This window comes from Monodelphis domestica, chromosome 1 (genome assembly GCF_027887165.1).
Source record: "Monodelphis domestica isolate mMonDom1 chromosome 1, mMonDom1.pri, whole genome shotgun sequence".
In the NCBI taxonomy this organism is placed as follows: domain Eukaryota; kingdom Metazoa; phylum Chordata; class Mammalia; order Didelphimorphia; family Didelphidae; genus Monodelphis; species Monodelphis domestica.
The window spans coordinates 724,553,369-724,573,662 of NC_077227.1; the positions used below are offsets into that span (position 1 = coordinate 724,553,369).

The following is a 20,294-nucleotide window of genomic DNA, read 5'->3' on the forward strand; positions in this document are numbered from 1 at the left end:
AGTGGAAGAAGGTTCCAGGACAACTAGGTAGCATAGTGGACAGAGCTCTTGGCCTGGAATCCAGAGGATCTGAGTTCAAATCTGAATTCAGACACTTCTAGCTATGTGACCCTGGGCAAGTCACTTAACCCCAACTGCCTAACCCTTACTGCTCTTCTCCCTTAGAGTTGTCAGCAAGGTCATATTTGTGATACATTAGACAAATGGCTCAATGTTTAAAGATTTCAGGAGAAGAAATCTCCCTAGCTGGCAGAGCTATAATGTTTGAAGTGTTCCCTTGTTTTGGGAACTTGAGACTTCAAGGAGGATTTAATGACAGATCCCGAGTCCCTTGGATGGCTTCCAGAAGCTCTGGCATAGTTTGCTTTAGCTGCTATATTAATTAAAGTGAACTATAATATGGGCTGTGTATGGTCAAATTATATACCACTATGCCACTGTGCCATGAGAATTCCTCAATTGTTTGAAACTCAGGACACATTCTTCCCAGGGCAACAGTGGCACCTAGTTTCCTAAGCATCTCTGCGGACACTGTGGTTATCCTTGTGAACTTCAGTTAGGAAGATTTGATTCTGAATTCTGCCTAGACATTTACTAGCTTTCTAACCCTGGACAAGTCACTTAGACTCAGTTGCCTCATCTAGAAAATGGGGGGTGATTTAATAATACCAATTTCACAGTCTTCTTGTGAGGATCAAATGAAATATAAATGTGTATATGTGTGTATTTCTATATAAATGATAGTTAGGTTACATGGCATTCCCTGAAGCTCTGTTCTAGATGTAAGACAGAAGGTAAGAGTCAAGAAAAACCAACAACAATCAAGTAGATGGAAAGGGAAGGGCAGGAAGATAGGCACTAGGAAGGGTTAGGTCTGAGCTGTATAGGAATGAGAGCGTGGGGGAATTTATCAGGAGAAAGATGCCACTTTTATCACATTTTGCTAAGTATACACTGTCCCAATAATCATTTGGTATTTTGTATCTTTTTTTTAAACCCTTATTTTCTAGATACTAAGTATCAGTTTCAAGGCTAAAATGTGGTAAGGACTAAACAACTTTGGGTAAGTGACTTGCCCAGGGTCCCACAGCTAGGAAGTATCTGAGGCCAAATTTGGACTCAGGTCCTCCTGACTCTAGAACTGACACTTTCTCCACTGAGCCATCTAATTGTACTTGTGTCTTATTTTAAAGCTTGTATTTTAAAAGTTTCCTTGCTCCTCCAGGTCTTGGGACCCTAGAATTATATAATCAACCGGTTCTCAGCTTCAGGAGCAATTGTTTTTCCCCTTGTTTTCCTTAATTTGGGGCCAGAGTTACTGAAACAATAGGGCTGTGAGGGAAGTGCGAATTTCTTTTATTGGTTGCATTGGGACCATTTCCCTCTGAAATTCCATGATAGCTCTTGAAGCATCAACCCTATAGATCATGTCACAATTGAAGGAGCTATGCATGGCGGGCATTTGTCCAGTTCAACTTGCTGTCATAGTGGGACTTGTCTGCCCCCTTGGAATTGGTCAGCAAGTCCAAGAAGGGGAATACAGAGGAGGAGACTGACTACCCAAAGTTTGAAAAGGTTAAATCATTTTAACCAAAAAAGAACTAAATTATTTAAAGGTGGATCAGTCTTATTCATCATTCATGAGGCTTCTACAGGACATTTCCCAAGGGCAGGAACCATTTTTCATCTTGTTCTTAGATCCCCATTTCCTGGCAGAGTGTGTGACACATAGAAGGCACTTAATTTAATTCAATCAATATTCATTAACTGTGACATTACCTTGTTTTATTTTTTATATACTCTGAATTTACTTATCTGTATATATGTTGTTGAAGGAAAAAAAAAGGAAGCTCCTTGAGGATGAGGGATATGTTGTTTCTGTCTATATCTCCAGGACCTAGTCCATTGCCTATCATGTACTAAATGTTTGTTGAACTGAATATGGAAAAAGGCCCAACAGAGAAGTCTAAACCTTGTGAATTCTTTTACTAGTTATTACCCATCTTTATCCATGCTCTGTTGCACCTCAGACTCAGAGGTTGCATTAAGCACATCATCTGTCAACAAAAAATCCCCTTAGAGACTGAGATGCAACAGAGCATGGACCCATATTCTACTGCATGTTTGTTTTGGTTTGACAATTAATACAAAGAAAATAAAGGTTCTCCACCAGCCAATATTGCATCAATCATACATGGAACTGGAGGGCAAATAGTGGCTCAGTGGATTTTGAGAGACAAGTCCAGAGATGGGAGGTCTAGGCTTCAAATCTAACCTCAGATACTTCCTAGCTGTGTGACCCTGGGCAAGTCACTTAACACCCATTGCCTAGCCCTGTTTGATAAACCTATGGCACACATGCTGAAGGGGGATGCTCCACTCCCCCTCTCCACTGTGCCTGAGGACATTTATTTCATCACTCACCTCTCTGCTCAGCAGCCCAATGAGAGCACTTCCTCACTCCCCTGTCTGGAGTAAGGGGGCAGCTCACATACAGGTGAGGGTGCAGTTTGGGTACTTGGTCTCTAAAAAGGTTCACCATCACTGGCCTAGCTCTTACTACTCTTCTGCCTTGGAACCAATACACAGCATTGATTCTAAGACAGAAGGTGAGGGTTGTTGTTTTGTCTTGTTTGTTTTAAGTCATACATGGAACCATCATTTACAGCAAATAGAGAAATTTTAGATGCTGTGGATCAGTTCACTTCATTTGGCAGTATATGTCCTTATAGAGCTAGCCAGAGTTAGCTCATTGCTTGGGAGGCTCCAAAGGAAAGTGGGGGATGGAAGAGGTATTAGATTGCCAACCATACTGAAGGTCTATGGAGCCATTGGGCAGATCTCATTGCTGTCTGCCTGTATACCAGCGCCATGCCAGGAAATTGAACAGATTCCATTTGGATTGTCTTAAGAAGAGTCTAAAGATCAACTGGCAAGATAAGGTACCAGGCACTGAGGTCCCCTCTCCCTCTGAACTATCAAGCATGCAAACGCCAATGAGCGCGACTCCAATGGGCTGGTCATGTTGCTCGAATGCCAAACATACGTTTGACTAAAAGACCATTTAACAGAGAACTCACACATGGCAAGCACTCCCATGGAGGTCAGAAGAAGCTGGATGAGATCACTCTCAGGTTCTCTCTCAAGACCTTTGGTATCAACCCAGAGACATGGGAGGTGCTGGCACAGGACCATCCCAAATGGTGCACCCTCATCAAAGAAGGAGCTGCGCTATAAGCAAAGCAGAATCACAGTAGAACAGAGGAAATGTGAGATGCCCATACCCAAAGACATCATCCCAAATATTCTTTTTTTTTAAGCCCTTACCTTTTGTCCTAGAATCAATAATAAGTCTCCATTCCAAGGCAGAAGGTTACGCAATAGGGGTTAAATGATTTGTCTGGGGTCATGCAGCTAGGAAGTGTCTGAGTCCAGATTTGAACCCAAGATCTCTTGAATCCAGATGTGGCACTCTCTTCAATGTGCCATCTAGCTGCTCATTTTATGTATCTAAAAATGATAGAGAGATACCAGAGCTGTGATTTCACTGGTACTGAAATTCCTTAATCAGGGAATTCTTTCTACCATTGTAGATCAGTCTTGTCATTGATGAGTGAAAAGACTTGACTAGGAGGACACGGCCAGTGTGTGTCAGAACCAGGACTTGGAGTACAGTTTTTCTAGCTCTAAGACTGCCTTCCTACTCATTGTGCTACATGTTGTTGTTCAATCATGCCCAGCTCTTTGTGACTCCATCTGGGGTTTTCTTAGCAAAGATACTAGAGTGCTTTGCTATTTCCTCCTCTAACTCCTTTCACAGATGAGGGAAACTGAGGCGAACAGAGTTAAGTGACTTACCCAGAGTCATGCCGCTGGTAAGTGTTGAATTCAAGAAGATGAGTCTTCCTCACTCCAAGCCTGTCACTCTATACATTGCACCCCCAACTCCTTATGCCACATAATGGCTCTCTCTACATAGAACAGAGAGAGAGAGGATAATAGCTGAACATGGTGGCCTGGCTACTTGGGAAGACAAGACTGGTGGATTGCTTGAGCTCAGGAGTTCCGAGTTAGACTAGGGCAAAAGCCAATTGGGTGTGGAAGTCAGGCACCAACATGGTGAATCCCAGAGAGACAAATAATGTGATTCCTGAGTTATGGAAGAAAGCTAAGGATTCTGTGTAGCTCTAGTGAGGGAAAAGAGTATGGAAGACCAATGGGGCCACACGGGCCAGGCTGGGAGGCGATTCTCCTGTAAGCATTTCTGTTTGTTGCTACTTTTCCTTCCGATGCTAGCCTTGCGCATTGGTCAGCCCTTTGCCTTTCCTTTCTTCCTTCTCTCCTATCATCCTCTCAGGGGGTTAAAATGCTTTGCTCTTGTTTTATCAAAGAGAGGCTCCTCAGTCACGACCTGCAGGGGGGATCTATCAATTCTTATCTTCCTGGAAAGCGGAGTGCCCCAACAGCTACTTTTATCTCCCACGCAGACTATCAGGCCACTGAGAGGTGAGCCAAAGTTGGGGCTTTGTCCCAGGAATGCCCTGTGATATCCTGCCTGGGCCTGCCAAGCTGTGATTCATTCTTCCCAATCTCCTCGCCCTATGGATGTGATTGGCATGAGAGATCCAGTGAGGCACAAATGTCAGCCCCAGTGAGGGAGCCAATAAAACTCACCCTTGAATCCCACAGTCCTCTTGCTTTGTCCTAGCTCTGACAAGAGGCCTCGGGCCCTATGTCCCTATATGATCAATATGGCTCCGGAGAGAGGTGCTGTCAAATGGAATTCATTTATTCCCTGAAGGACACCAAGGGCCAGGTCATTGGGCCACTATACAGTCAGGTTTGCTAGGAAAGGGCATCCAATTAGGGATGAGAAGATCTAGGTTCAAATCCCAGCCAGTCATTTCCATTCACTGAGCCTCAGTTTCTTCATCTGTAAAGTGAAGGGGTTGGATCAGAATTAGATGGCTTCTAAGTTCCCTTCCATCTCCAAATTCCATGATCCTAAGATCTTTTTTTGGAGCTGTCTCTGCTCATAGCAAGAAGCACAGGAATTCCCAATGCTGCAAGCCAGCAGGGACAAGGATGTTTCCATGCTTATTTTTGTCATGGGTGATGACAGGGCATCTGTAAAGTGAGCTGGAGAAGGAAGTGGCAAACTCCCAGTATCTTTGCCAAGAAAGCCCCAAATGGGTCAGGAAGAGTTGGACACAACTGAAATGACTGAATAACAACAATGTATGGGTGATGACAGGATAGCTCTAACAACCACAGTCCATCCATTCATCCATCCTTTTGTCAATTAACAAATACTCATTAAGATTATGAACCAAGGGGAAACTAATTGACTCAGCAGACTGAGAGCCAAACCTAGAAATGGAAGGTCCTGGGTTCAAATCTAGCCTCAGACACTTCCTAGCTGTGTCAATTAATTCCAATTGCCTAGCTTCTACCACTCTTCTCCTTTGGAATGAATACACAGTATTGCTTCTTTCATTCATTCATTTATTTATTTTAAGCAATGGGAGTTAAGTGACTTGCCCAGGGTCACACAGCTAGGAAGTATCTGAGGCCAGATTTGAACCTAGAACCTCTCATCTCTTGGCCTGGTTCTCAATCCAACAGTATTGCTTCTAAGAAGGAAGGTAAGGGTTAAAAAAAAAAGAGACTATGAGCCAGGCATTGGCTTAGGTACTGAGAATATAAAGACAGAAGTAAATGTGCCCTGCCCTCAAGGTGCTGACATTCAAATGTAGGGCATGACGCACACATATATAATGTATATAGCATGTATAATATATTATAATATACATTATATAATATATTTACATATTATATTAATAGTATAATACATGATATATATTATTGTATGTATTATATATGATAAAAGTAATACTATTAATATAACAAATATATTTATACTTACATACATACATACATACATATATATATATGGTCAAAATGTCCAAACAGAACTCATTGTCTTCCCTCTCTATACCCCTAGATCCACTCCTTCCCAAAGTTCCCTCTCGGCCCAAGGTCTATAATATTATTGTCATCACAGAAGAGGAAACGGAGGCAAATAGAATTGTATACACATATATATGGAGAGAGAAAAATAGAGCTATATGGATATAGAGCTATAGATATAGCTATGTATTGTGTAATTAGAATCTATTACCCTAAAAATTACGACTCCCAGCATCCCACTTCCCTTCTCACATTAGGTGTTGCCATAGGGAGGACATAAGTTTTGTGTAGCCCCGCCTCTCTCTTCCTGTAATGGCAGCAGCTGCCAATGGGTTTTTTTAAACAGGCAGGAGAACTTAGTCATATGGTCTTATTTTGTTAGATAATTACCTTTTTATTCCTTTACTTCTATTAATTAATAAACTTTATAAAAGGTAATACTTGGAGTGTTGGACATTAATTTAAATCCTACAGTATTCATGGCATATATATGAAAGTATATCTATATGTATGTATACTATTAAATTTATTGGTTGAGATTGAATTTTAAATTTGTGGTTTCCAGGGATTTAATTTCTAAATCCCAAAATGAATTATTCAAGTAAATGGAATTTACTGGTAGTTTATAATAGAGGGAAGCTATTAAGGAATGAGAGAGAGAGAGAGAGAGAGAGAGAGAGAGAGAGAGAGAGAGAGAGAGAGAGAGAGAGAGAGAGAGAGAGAGAGAAAAGTCCGGCTTCCTCTAAGCCAAGTAGAAATTTTAAGGCCCTAATCAGGGAAAGGAGTCTCAAGATGATGGGCCTTTCTCAGGGGTTCACACCTCCAGAAAGGCAGGGAAACTAAGTCAGCCTTTTACTCATCACAGTGACCATCTAAAAGGAAAGTAGTCTGAGGTTCCTGCATGAGCTCCTCCAGGGTTGAGTTCCACAGCCAAGTCTGAGTGTCTGTCTTCCAGTCTCTTCTCCAAGTGACCATTCTTCACTCCAAGCTCGAGAGACTGATCCTCCAGTCCAATTCCAAGTCAGAATTCTTTGATCTATATGTTCGATCTCCCTCTTCTGGCCTCTGTGGTCCTCTATTTAAAGATCTTTTTCTCTTGTCTCACCTCCCTAAATTTCATGTCTACCAATCACAGCAGATGCTCCTCTCCAGGACTGTCCACTCAATATATGAAATGGGTGTTCACACCTTTTTTTGGTTAGATCACACCTTTTGTAGCTGTTTGTACCTTTAGTAGTGAGTTCACACCTTTTTGTAGTTAAAATGGATACATCTACTTCAAATACTGAGTTACCAACTTTTGGGGATTAAGATCTAAAAATAGGCAGGGGATTACAATTCAATCTTCCCAATAAAGGAAGAGCTAAGAACCTTCATTGTTACAATCAGGGGATTACAATTTAATCTTCAAAATACAAAATAGATATGGGTAATTGGAGGATGGGAAATCACTAGAAACTGGGAGGTCAGAAGATAGTGACTGAATCAAATTTTGAAGGAAATTAGGGGTTCTAAGTGGTAGAGGAGAAGTAGGAGAACATTCTAGGCATGGAGAACAGTAGTATAAAAATACATCTCAGTGTGGTTGATAAAGGTAACTAGGTGGTTCAGTGGATGAAGTCAAGAAGACCTGAGTTCAAATCTAGCCTTAGATACTTACTAGCTGTGTAACCCTGGGCAAGTCACTTCATCTCTGTTTGTCTTAATCCACTGGAGAAGGAAATGGCGAACCACTCCAGGGTCTTTGCCAAGAAAACTCTGCAGACAGTATCAGTGTGCTGTGGTCCATGGGGTCACAAAGCATCCAACATGATTAAGAAACAACAACCATATGGAGAAAGTGTGGTGAATGAGACACAGTGAGACTCAGTCATAGAGTACATGAAGGTGAGAAATGGGTACACCACAGGGCTGGGAAGGTGGATGAGGACCAGGTCAGGGAAGGGGTTTCACTGCTAATCAAATTAGTTTATATTGACTCCAAGAGGTGAAAAGGAACCCCCCCAATTTCTTTTTTTTTTTTAACCCTTATCTACTGTGTATTGTTTGTTCCAAGTGGTAAGGGTTAGACAATGGGGGTGAAGTGACTTGCCCAGGGTCACACAACTAGGAAGTGTCTGAGGCCAGATTTGAACCTAGGGCCTCCCATCTCTAGGCTTGGCACTCAATCCACTGAGCTACCCAGATGCAATCCCCCCCCCCCCCCGCAATTTCTTGAATGGGGGAGCAGCCCAGTATGGCCAGACCCATGCTTTAGGGAAGTGACTGGCAGTTTTGTAGCCAATGGAATGGATTAGGATGAGACTGGAGGTTACTGTAATAGTATAGGAGAGAGAGATGAGGAGGCCTAGAACAAGGCTGTGGCTGTGTGAGCAGGAGAAGAGACATGGTGGAGCTCGAAGCAAAACATCTGGCAGCAGATTAAAGAAGTAGAGGGAGAACAATAATTTGGTAGACCTGGGTGACTGGAAAGATAGGGAAGTTTGGGGGAGGAATGACTCCACAGGCATGGAGTTCTCTTTTGGACATTTTGAGCTGGAGATAATAGTCTTTTTTTTTTTTTTAATTTTAATATTATTTTATTTGGTCGTTTTCATACATTATTCACTGGAAACAAAGATCGTTTTCTTTTCCTCCCCTCCCCCCCCCCCTCCTTTCCCTCTCCCATAGCCGACGCATGATTCCACTGGTTATCACATGTGTTCTTGACTCGAACCCATTTCCCTGTTGTTGGAGTTTGCATTATAGTGTTCATTTAGAGTCTCTCCTCAGTCTTATCTCCTCCAACCCTGTGGTCGAGCAGTTGCTTTTCAGCGGTGTTTTTACTCCCACAGTTTATCCTCTGCTTGTGGGTAGTATTTTTTTTTAGATCCCTGCAGATTGTTCAGGGAAATTGCATTGATACTTATGGAGAAGTCCATCACCTTCGATTGTACCACAATGTATCAGTCTCTGTGTATAATGTTTTCCTGGTTCTGCTCCTTTCGCTCTGCATCACTTCCTGGAGGTTGTTCCAGTCTCCATGGAATTCCTCCACTTTATTATTCCTTTTAGCACAATAATATTCCATCACCAACATATACCACAATTTGTTCAGCCATTCCCCAATTGATGGGCATCCCCTCATTTTCCAATTTTTGGCCACCACAAAGAGCGCAGCTATGAATATTTTTGTACAAGTCTTTTTGTCCATTATCTCTTTGGGGTACAAGCCCAGCAGTGCTATGGCTGGATCAAAGGGCAGACAGTCTTTTATCGCCCTTTGGGCATAGTTCCAAATTGCCCTCCAGAATGGTTGGATCAATTCACAACTCCACCAGCAATGAATTAATGTCCCCACTTTGCCACATCCCCTCCAGCATTCATTACTTTGCATAGCTGTCATGTTAGCCAATCTGCTAGGTGTGAGGTGATACCTCAGAGTTGTTTTGATTTGCATCTCTCTGATTATAAGAGATGTAGAGCACTTTTTCATGTGCTTATTAATAGTTTTGATTTCTTTGGCTGAGAATTGCCTGTTCATGTCCCTTGCCCATTTGTCAATTGGAGAATGGCTTGATTTTTTGTACAATTGATTTAGTTCTTTATAAATTTTAGTAATTAAACCCTTGTCAGAGGTTTTTATGAAGATTGTTTCCCAATTTGTTGCTACCCTTCTGATTTTGGTTACATTGGTTTTGTTTGTACAAAAACTTTTTAATTTGATGTAATCCAGATTATTTATTTTGCATTTTGTAATTCTTTCTAATTCTTGCTTGGTTTTGAAGTATTTCCCTTCCCAAAGGTCTGACATGTATACTATTCTATGTTCGCCTAATTTTCTTATAGTTTCCTTCTTTATGTTCAAGTCATTCATCCATTTTGAATTTATCTTGGTGTAGGGTGTGAGGTGTTGATCTAAGCCTAATCTTTCCCACACTGTCCTCCAATTTTCCCAACAGTTTTTATGAAATAGTGGATTTTTGTCCCAAAAGCTGGGATCTTTGGGTTTGTCATATACTGTCTTGCTGAGGTTGCTTGCCCCCAGTCTATTCCACTGATCCTCCTTTCTGTCTCTTAGCCAGTACCAAATTGTTTTGATGACCGCTGCTTTATAATATAGTCTGAGATCTGGAGATAATAGTCTTAATAATAGGAACTAACATTTTTGTAGTGCTTATATCAATGTGCTTTGTGTAAGTTCTCTCTAAAACACTTGGCGTTTTATAATGATGTCATTTGATCCTCCCAACTCTTGGAAGTAAGTCCTATTATTATTTCCATTTTGCAAATGGGGAAACTGAGGTTAAGTGACTTTTCCATGGCCACACATTTTGTAAGTGTCTGAGGCTAAATATGAACTCAGGTCTTCCTAACTCCAGGCTGGTACTACTCTATCCACTGTACTACCCAGCTACTCTAGGATGTCCAACTGGAAATGCTCAGTAGGCAAGAGGGTGGTATAGGATGAGCATTCAGTAGAAAGGTGAGCACTGCAATAGATCATCTGCTCAGAGATAGTTATGGGGGTGCGGGGTGGGGGGTGTAGGGAGTGGGGGGGTACGGAGGCTGAGGAGATCATGGAAAGCCCCGAAAGAGAAAAGAAGAGCTCCTGGATCTGATCAGCCCCATTCTAGCAGGGTCAGTACAGTCCAGGAAACACCACTAGGTGGGGCACCGGGAAGAAGTGGGACCTGGATTCTGATTTTGCAGTAGGGTTAGCTCCATGGGATATTGCTGTCATCAGGCTTCCGAAACTGTGGCTCCCTAACTTTGTTACAGCCTTCCTGCATAAAATCAAAGAGCCCATGTGCTCCCTTCACTTGGAGAACAAGCTATTATGAGTCCCTGTAAGAAGCGAATTCAACACTTCCCAACTGTGTGACCCTGGGCAAGTCACTTGACCCCCATTGCCTAGCCCTTACCACTCTTCTGCCTTGGAGCCAATATACAGTATTGACTCCAAGAAGGAAGGTAAGGGTTTAAAAAAAAAAAAGAAGCGAAATTTGCTCAGCTGTAATATCTAAGCTAGCCACCAGGTGGTGCCCTGAGCATTAGCTAAATCGTGTGTGTGTGTGTGTGTGTGTGTGTGTGTGTGTGTGTGTGTGTGTCTGTGTGTCTGTGTGTGTGTGTGTGTGTGTATTGTACACTTGCCTTCCTGACTTCAAGTCCATTGTAACACCAAGCAGCAGGCCTATGATGGCGACAACCCCCCATCCCCACCACACAAGGCACCTAGCCCAGCATACTTTGATGGGTTCTAATCTCATTAAAGAGTTAAGGGATTTTATGTTAATAATAAATATTTGTAGTAGAAATTATATTAATAAATATTAAAATAAATATTAAAACATAAAATCTGACCTCAAAAACTTCCTAGCTGGATGGCCCTGAGCAAATCACTTAGCCTCAATAGCTTAGTTCAGCATTGGATGAAGACGTGGCACACGTGTGTAGAGCCTGCACTCAGGGAGCTGCTCCATTCCCCCTCTTCCCAGGGCCTGAGGACATTTTTTGCATGCCAGACCCTTCTGCCCTGATGCCCAAAGCAAGTAGGGGCTCACAGAAAGCTTGAATTTGCCCTCTTGGTACTCGGACTTGTTAAAGGTTCACCACCACTGTACCACTCTTTAACCTTGGCCCTGATACTTAATATCAATTCTAAGTCAGCAGATAAGGGTTTAAAAAAAAAAAAAAACCTGTTCAAACATGAAATCTCCCAAGACTGTTAGAAGCATGGAGTTTAGACTCCCTGTGGAGAAGGTCACCATATGCTGGAGACTGCTAAATAAGTGTAATGAGAGTCTGGCATATTTATAGAGGGCTTCCAATGGTGTCTCCATTAGTAATGATTTTCCCATCTGACTTGCACTGTGCTCATGACAATATCAATGAATGATGAGGTCCAGATCTCTTCACTCCTCCCATGATATCTTGTGAGTCTTTTGTCTAGAGGGACCACATCAGTGATCTCTGGGAAGAAGCGATCTGTTAAGAGGTCTCCATCCAAAATATCTGCTTGGAAACCCACAAATTGAGGGACTTTTATATTGGGGAACACTTGACTCTGGGAATTTTCAAGCTGGGTGACCAGGGGGGCCTGTCTAGATCTGCTTCTGCTGGAAATCAATCAGTACTCAGCTGCTGCCATTCTTTTCTTTTTTGACTCTTACCTTCTGTTGTAGAATCAATGATTAGGCATAAAATTCTAGTGTGTAGAAGGGATCAGATTAACTCTACTTAAGCAAAGTATTCTTTAAAAAAATTGATGAGCAATATGGAAACATGTTTTGCAGGGAAATACATGTATTTTTTAAAGTTATTTTAAAAATATTTTCATGTTCTTTCCCTCCCCATTCCCCTTCCCCCTCCCAAAGCTGGCAAGCAATTCAATCTGGGTTGGTAGAATTGCTTGTCAGCTCTGGGAGGGGGAGAGATGGGAGGAACAGAGACACTATGGATCATGTAACTTGGGGAAACTTTTGTGGAAATTTGTTATTACATGCAATTGGCAAAATAAAATATATTTTAAAGTTTTAGAAAACCCCACTATCTTCTGTCTTAGATAATTATAATATATAATACAATAAACATACAAAATTATATAATATATTAATATCATTATAATAATTATATGTATAAATACATAATAATATGTTGTATCAATAATAATAAATATATAAATATAATATTAAAAATATAATAATATAATCAAAATATATTAGTTTCGAGGCAGAAGAATGATAAGGGCTGGGTAAGTGGGGTTAAATTACTTATTCAGGGTAACACAGCTAGGAAGTGTGTGAGTCAAAATTGAACCCAGAATCTACCAACTCCAGGCCTGGATCCCTATCCACTGAGCCCCTTCTACCACCCCTTTTTTTTTTTTTTAATAAAACCCCTTACCTTCTGTCTTGGAATGTACCATGGTATTGGTTCCAAGGCAGAAGAGTGGGAAGGGCTTGGCAGTGGGGTTTAAGTGACTTGCCCAGGGTCACACAACTAAGAAGTGTCTGAGGTCAAATTTGAACCTAGGACCTGTCTATAAGGCCTGGCTCTCAATCCACTGAGCTACCCAGCTGCCCCCTGAATGTAAGCTTTTTGATCTAGGAAAATTCATTCTTAGGTTCTCTCTTCTCAAACCGTGCGCAAACACACACAATTCTCGGTGTCCCTCTGCCTCAGTTCCCATTCCTGGTGGGGATTGAGGGGGGAGAGGAACATCCTCTGTTCACCAGGAGGAGGGAGTCAGAAAGAGAGGGAGCTGGTCTGTCAGAGGGGTTAGCCCGGGGCCCCACCCCAACCCCCCAGGGACCAGCGTTCCCTCAGATGCCTCCGAACAAAGCCCCGGCTTTAGTCATCTAATCCAGTAGTAATCTCCAGCTCCCGGGGTCTTAGGGGGAATTGGGCGGAGCTGGCTTCCTTATCCTCTCCATCTCCTCCAGCTACGCCACCGCCCGCAGGATTCCCTCCCGGGGCTCGTTTCCCCCCCACGGAGTGATCACCCGGTGTGGCGGTATCTTTTACAATTAGTTAAGCAGCTCCCCACCGGGGCCCACTTCCTGGCTCGCTGCATTTCCATTGGCTGTCCGATAGGCCTGGAATTCTCTCCTTTCTTATCTCGGTCTCCCGGTTTTCCGGGCTTCCTTCTATTCTCAGCGCCAGTACCACCTACTTGCTTGCTGCAGGAAGTCGTCCGCCCCCTCTTTCTGAACCTTCCTGCCTTCCCGCGCGGATGCTCTCCGGCGTTTTCCCTGTGGCTGTCTCCTTTGGATAGACTTGCTTACCGCCTGTCCCTGGGAGCAAGTTTGGGCTTCCCGGATGCCGGGAGTTCTAGCAGTTGGGCTCTGGCTTCCGAGGAGATCTGACTGCTGCCGATTGCAAAGAGAGAAAACTGAGATCAGCCTGGAGGGTTTTCACTTTCCTTACTGTGGAATTACGTGGAGGAGAAGAACTGATCAGAGCAGCTGTTTGAGGGAGGAGAAAGGCACCAGGTCTGCTTGCCTGCGCTCTGAGAGCCTCTGAGGCGTGGGGCTAACTGACTCTGTTTACCAGAAGTCGCTTTTTACTGATAGCACTACTGAGGTAGTGCTAAAGAGCTCAGGGCAGCCTCCAGACCTGAAGACCTCTTCTACGTTTGCGGCAAACGTAGAAGAGTGGGCCGATATTTAGTTTCCCTCCTAGTGTGAAGGTTTACTTGTTTATAATCCCTATATTCCTATCTGTTAAAATACAAATAAATACATTTTTATAGCGGAATTACTCTCCAAGCCAGTTTGTGTGCCCTGAGCCCAGTGGAGGAGGTCCACAAATTGAACCTTCTTTTAAGGAGATCCACTGAGATACTTGGCCGTCATCCAGGGAAGCATCCCATAGTATGTCCCCTTAATGGTCCATTTATACACCTTACTATTTCAGATGAAAACTCCAGAGCCATTATAATTGGGAAGCTTAACTACCCTTTTGGGGAAGTTGGGGACTGAGGATGGGGGAGGATAGTTGATTGGCTTTACAATGGTAACAAAGAAAACGGGGAGTCTAGACTGGAATAGCGGGGAGAAGCTGATGCTTTACAAAGGACACAAAAGGGAAAGATCCAGCCCAGGGCTGGGCCACCTAGGTAAAGGACTTTGGCCTTAGGGAGAAGCCATTGGGACAAAAGAGGTACTTGACACCTGATGGAATTTGCCCTCCTCCTCTAAACTACTTTTAAGGTCTATTGTGAGTCTGAAATTCCTGAAGTTGGGCTTTTCCCTCAGGGGGAAATTCCTGTGGAAAAGCCAAACTCCAGGTCTTCACCTTCAAGCTGACTAAACTGGAGTTCTCTGACCTCAGCAGGCTCGGAGTTTGGGGGTTTCTAGACTCCAGATGGACAGAACTATGCCCAAAGGGTTATAAAACAGTGCACACCCTTCGATCCAGGAATACCACTCCCAGTTCTGTGTCCTGAAGAGGGGAAGAAAGGTGGCAGGAAGGATCTACTTGTACAAAAGGATCGCATAATTGGAAATTAAGGGGATGCCACTCGATTGGGGAATAGCTGAACAAATGGTTGGTGATGCTGATGCAAAACTGTTGTGTTTTAAGGAATGAGGAACTGGACGATTTCATTTTAAAATTAATTAATTAGGGATCTTTTCCCATGGTTACACGACTCCTGTTCTTTCCCTCCCCCCTCCCAGAGCTGAGGAGCAATTCTATGGGGTTATACATGCATCCCTTGAACAGGATGATTTCAGAAAGAGCTAGAAAAAGACCTGCCTGAACGGTGTCAACTAGAAAAAAAGCAGAACTATTAGTCAAAATCACTCTTTAATCAAGGGGAAAGGGGTTAGCGCTACTAATGCGACAACAGAGCTGTTTCCCAAGACTGCACAGAGTCTGGACGCTCTTCTTACCAGCCCCTGAGAGTGCCATGGACTCCGAGGAACAAAAGAACTTGGGGAACCTATATACCACTCTAGATGGCCTGGGGGCTTTAGGATTAGAGGGACAGTTGATTGACTTTACAATGGTGAGAAAGGAAAATGAGGAGTTCCAGACAGGAATAATAGTGAGGGGCTGATGCCCTACAATGGACACAAAAGGGAAAAACCAAACCCAGGGCTGGGCCACCTTGGTAATGGACCTTAGCCTAGGGGGAGAAACCATTGGGACAAAAGGGATGCTCAATATTGGGTGGGATTAGCTGTTCCCACCCAAACTACCCAGAAGTTCACTGTCTGGTGAAGAGGGACCTTCCCCCAGGGGGAAACCTCTCCAGTGACAAGGTCAAAACCTGGGGTTTCTACACTCAAACAAAATAAACTGAGGATCTCTAGATTTCCATGTTGACAACGGATGCAGAGAGAGATAAGGGAAACCAGGAAAACATTGTACACAGTGTTGACTGGGAAAAAACACAGGACTACTAAATAGTCAGAAGCACTCTTTAATCAAGGGAAAAGGGGTTCAGTACAATAGTAGACCTCTCCACACATGACTGCACAGAGTCCAAGGATTGAACTCTGGCTGCTCTGGACACTGACCCCTGGGAAAGCCAATTATGCTTTTCCACACAAAGTAGGACTCGGACCCGCGACCCTGAGATCAAGAGACTCCAACTCTATCCAAAGAACTAGTGGGGCTGATGCTTTTCAATGGACACAAAAAGGGAAAGACCCAGCCAAGGGCTGGGTTACCAAGGTAGAGGACTTTGGCCTTAGGGGGGAAATAGAGATACTTAACATCTTAAAGTCTATTGTTAGTCTAAGAGGCAGTGAAGTAGGACTTTCCCATAGGGAGGAACTCTCCTGTGAGGAGGTCAAAACTTGGGGTTTCCAGATCCCACTAGGCCACAAATTTGGGGTTTCTAGATCCCATGTTGACAACAGTAACAGCAATATTGTGGGATTATCAACTGTGGACTACTTTCAGCAATACAATTATTCAGGACAATTTTTTTAAAAAACATCTTGGAATCAATACTGTGTAATTGGATCCAATGCAGAAGAGCTGGAAGGGCTAGGCAATGGGAGTTAAGTGACTTGCCCAAGGTCACACAGCTGAGAAGTGTCCCAGGTCACATTTGAACCCAGGACCTCCCATCTCTAGGCCTGGATTCAGGACAATTCTTATGGATTTATTTCAAAGAATGCCATCCACCTCCAGAGAAAGAACTGTTGGCGTAGGAATGCAGGTAGAAGCATATACGTTTTCACTTTAGTTTGTTTGGGTTTTTATTTTGGGATTTTGATTTTATATGATTGTTTTGCATGATAGTACATGTATAACCCAGATCAAATTGCTTACCATCTCCAGGAAGGGGGAAGGGAGGGAGGGAGGGAGGGCGACAATTTGGATCATATAACTTCAAAAAATTGATGTGGAAAATTGTTATTACATGTAACTTGTAAAATAAAATATCTTTATCCCCCCTCCAAAGGTTGCTAACCATAAAGAATCATTCTATAAGTCATAAAGAAATGCATGATCAAGACAAAAAGGAGGGACCTGTTAAAAGCAAAAGATAACTAACTGTTAGGCAGCCAGTCAGCTAAGAATGGACACAGTCAATGCAAGAAAGACCAGAACGCAGCAGGTTGTATGTGGCCCCCTTGTGGCAAACTAGTGGGAGAGCATGAATAAGAGTCTCCAAGGATGAAAGAGTATGATGGGATCACTGAAGGATGACATCATCAAAGGATCCTAGAAAAAGACCTCTCATCGCTATTCTGCTGCCGCCAGACAGAAGCAGCCCATTCACTTCTGGGGAAATGGCTTGAATGATTTAAAATGTGAAAAAAATAAGTTATTGATGCTTTTGTTTTTACACCACAGAATTTCATAGTCGTTCTCTCCTCTCTAACTCTATCCTCTCATACCTGAGGACTTCAATACACATATAGATACTTCCTGGGATATTCAGGGAGGACTAGAAACTCTGGTATGAGGACAGCCAAGCCTTTTTCAGGGCTTCTTATCCACCTTTGGTGTTCCAACTCAATCACTTGTGGCTCTAAGAAACTAGCATATACAATGGCCACACATCCCTAAAACCATCTAGGCAAATGGGCTAAAAACCAGTCTGAGGGTAGCCATCTGGACTCAAATCCCCTCAGTGAGTTTGGGGGAAGTGTCTACCCCAAGATTTCCCCTGGTAGAATGGGTTGATGAGAACAATTTGTTCCAATGACCATGACAGTAGGTGAAGCAAATGCTGTGGAGTGCTTAGAGCTTGGTCAGACACCAAAGATGCCAAGATCACCCACTTCATCCTGAGCCATCACCAGTCATATTAACATTTTTCCTGTTACTAGACTTGGATGATTCTGGAAGAGAGGTGGAGCTGACTTTGTGTAACTGCCTCACTTCAATTCAATTCTCTGGCAGGTAAAGACATCACTTCATTGATCCCCCTCAAAAATGAAATATGAACAGATAAAGACTTCCCACCATCAATACCCAGCTGCAAGTCATCTGGTTTCTCCTTAAAGACCTTCAAAGAGATAGAACTCACCCCCTGAGGTGCTCATCTCACTCTGGGACATCTCTTTGTTAGGAAGTTTTACTGACCAATTCCTGACTTCTTCATCTCCCAGTTTTCCCTAGTAATGTCTCTACCTTGCAGCCCTCTCCTCTGATTGGCAAATCTGTGACTGAGACTATATTTCATGAGGCTCTCAGGCCATGTTCACTTCACTCCTGCCTCCACTCTTCACTGGTCTCTCTACCTCCTTTTGTAGTCTCCATGCCCCTCTTCCCACCCCACCCTCTTCCAGCAACTTTTGTGTTTGACTGTCCCCAACAGGATGTAATATCCTGTAGGGTAGCAAATACTTTTTTTTTGGTTATATTTGTCTCATAGCAAACATTTAATGTCTGTCATTCTAACTATCCACCCATACATCCATCTATCCATCCATCCATCTATCCATCCATCTATCCATCCATCTATCTATCTATCTATCTATCTATCTATCTATCTATCTATCTATCTATCTATCTATCTATCTGTCTGTCTGTCTGTCTGTCCATTCATCTATCTATCCATCCACCCCATCTATCTGTCTATCTGTCTGTATGTCTGTCTATCCATTTATCTATCTACCCACCTATCTATCCATCCATTCACCCATTCATCTATCTATCTATCCTTCTATCCTTCTATCCATCCATCTATCTATCTATCTATTTATCTATCTATCTATCTATCTATCTATCTATCTATCTATCTATCTATCCTTCTATCCATCCATCCATCTATCTATCTATCCTTCTATCCATCCATCCATCTATCTATCTATCTATCTATCTATCTATCTATCTATCTATCTGTCTGTCTGTCTGTCTGTCTGTCTATTCATCTATTTATCCATCCATTCACTCAACCATCCATCTATCTACCCTAAAACTCCCATTGTAATTTCTAACCATTTTTTTCTTAGTTCTTCCATGTGGAGTCAAACAGAATAAGTCTCGTCCTTCTGCCATGCACTTGAAGGAAGCTATCAGGCCCCCTCCTGACTCTTCTCAACTCCAGATGGAACATCCCTAGTGTTGTCTCTGAGGACCCCTGATTCCCACTGGGTCCTGAACCATTAGTAAATAATCTTCCCCTCCTACCTCCCCATAGCCTCTTGGGCCTAAGTGGCTGATGTTAGGTGTTTTCACTGCCTCCTCCCCAGGGCTCCCATCTGCTGTGCCCTGTGGGAATCTGAGCCAGTGAGGTTTCAGGCAGTTACAGTCTCTGATGAGTATTGGAGGGCTGGTCTCCTTCATGCTGGCTGCTAGAGAGCTATCCTATACTGTGCTGCTTCAAGTTCTCAGCATTCCAAAAATGTGTGGATGCCTCAGAAATGGAGATGAACAATGCAGGAGCTTTCCCCAACCTCTTCCTTAGTTTGTGGGCCCTGTTATTTACCATGATGCAACAGGGCCAAGGGAAAGTAGGTTTGATCTGGAGTTAGAGATTGTCTGCTCAAATTCCAGCTCTTTTACTTGCTACCTGTGTCACCTTGAGCATGTTACTTTGCCTTGGCATCCTAACTTGAAAAGTGAGAGGCTTGGACTTAGATGACCTCTGAGATCCTTTCTGGTTCTAAATTTATGTTTCTGGCAGAGTTACTAAGACTTGAGCCAGTGTCTGAGTGAACCTTGGGCCAAGGAGAGGGCTAAGATGGTTACAAGTTGTCTAAGGATGCCCTTACAGCCTCTACCTCCATGTATAAGAATGCAAGGCAATCTAAGCCACAAGCCCCTGGTGGAGGGGTGCCCGAGACCATTTTTCTCTTTCTTTCCCTCTAATGGAGCATACTATTTATGATCGGATTCTGGATGGAGAGCAGGAAGGGGCCTTAGAGATCAACTTTAATCTCATTTTACAAACAAGGAAGCCGGAGCCAGAGGTTATTAAATTGTGAACTCCTTGCTTGTCTTTGCATCTAACCCAGTGCTTAGCACAGTGCCTGGCACATATTTAGTCTTAATAAATAACTTGTTTACTGACTGATGAAGGGACTTGCCCAAGGTTACACGAACACTAGCAGAAACACGATTCTGATCCAAGTCCTTTGAAACAAACATTTTAAATTCTATTTTCCTTATAGAACTAGTAGTGGTTTGGGTTTTCTTAAATCTCATAGGGACTTACAACTGATGGGATTGAATAATTACCATCCCAAATCACATGTTAACTTCCTTTAAAAAAAATAAGCCTGGGGCAGCTGGGTAGCTCAGTGGATTGAAAGCCAGTCCCAGAGATGGGAGGTCCTGGGTTCAAATCTGGACTCAGATATGTCCCAGCTGTGTGACCCTGGGCAAGTCACTTGACCCACATTGCCTAGCCCTTCCCACTCTTCTGGCTT

At 43.0% G+C, this 20,294-nt stretch overlaps 1 long non-coding RNA gene across 1 annotated transcript in view; it reads left to right on the plus strand.

The window, feature by feature from the left end:
• The window catches only part of LOC130456500 (uncharacterized), a 41,820-nt gene extending 24,595 nt beyond the window's left edge, over positions 1–17,225 (plus strand). Inside the window, exon 3 of the long non-coding RNA XR_008915472.1 lies at positions 16,874–17,225. This is a non-coding gene — a long non-coding RNA (uncharacterized LOC130456500). The remainder of the gene's footprint in view (positions 1–16,873) is intronic.
• Positions 17,226–20,294: the final 3,069 nt, after the last annotated feature.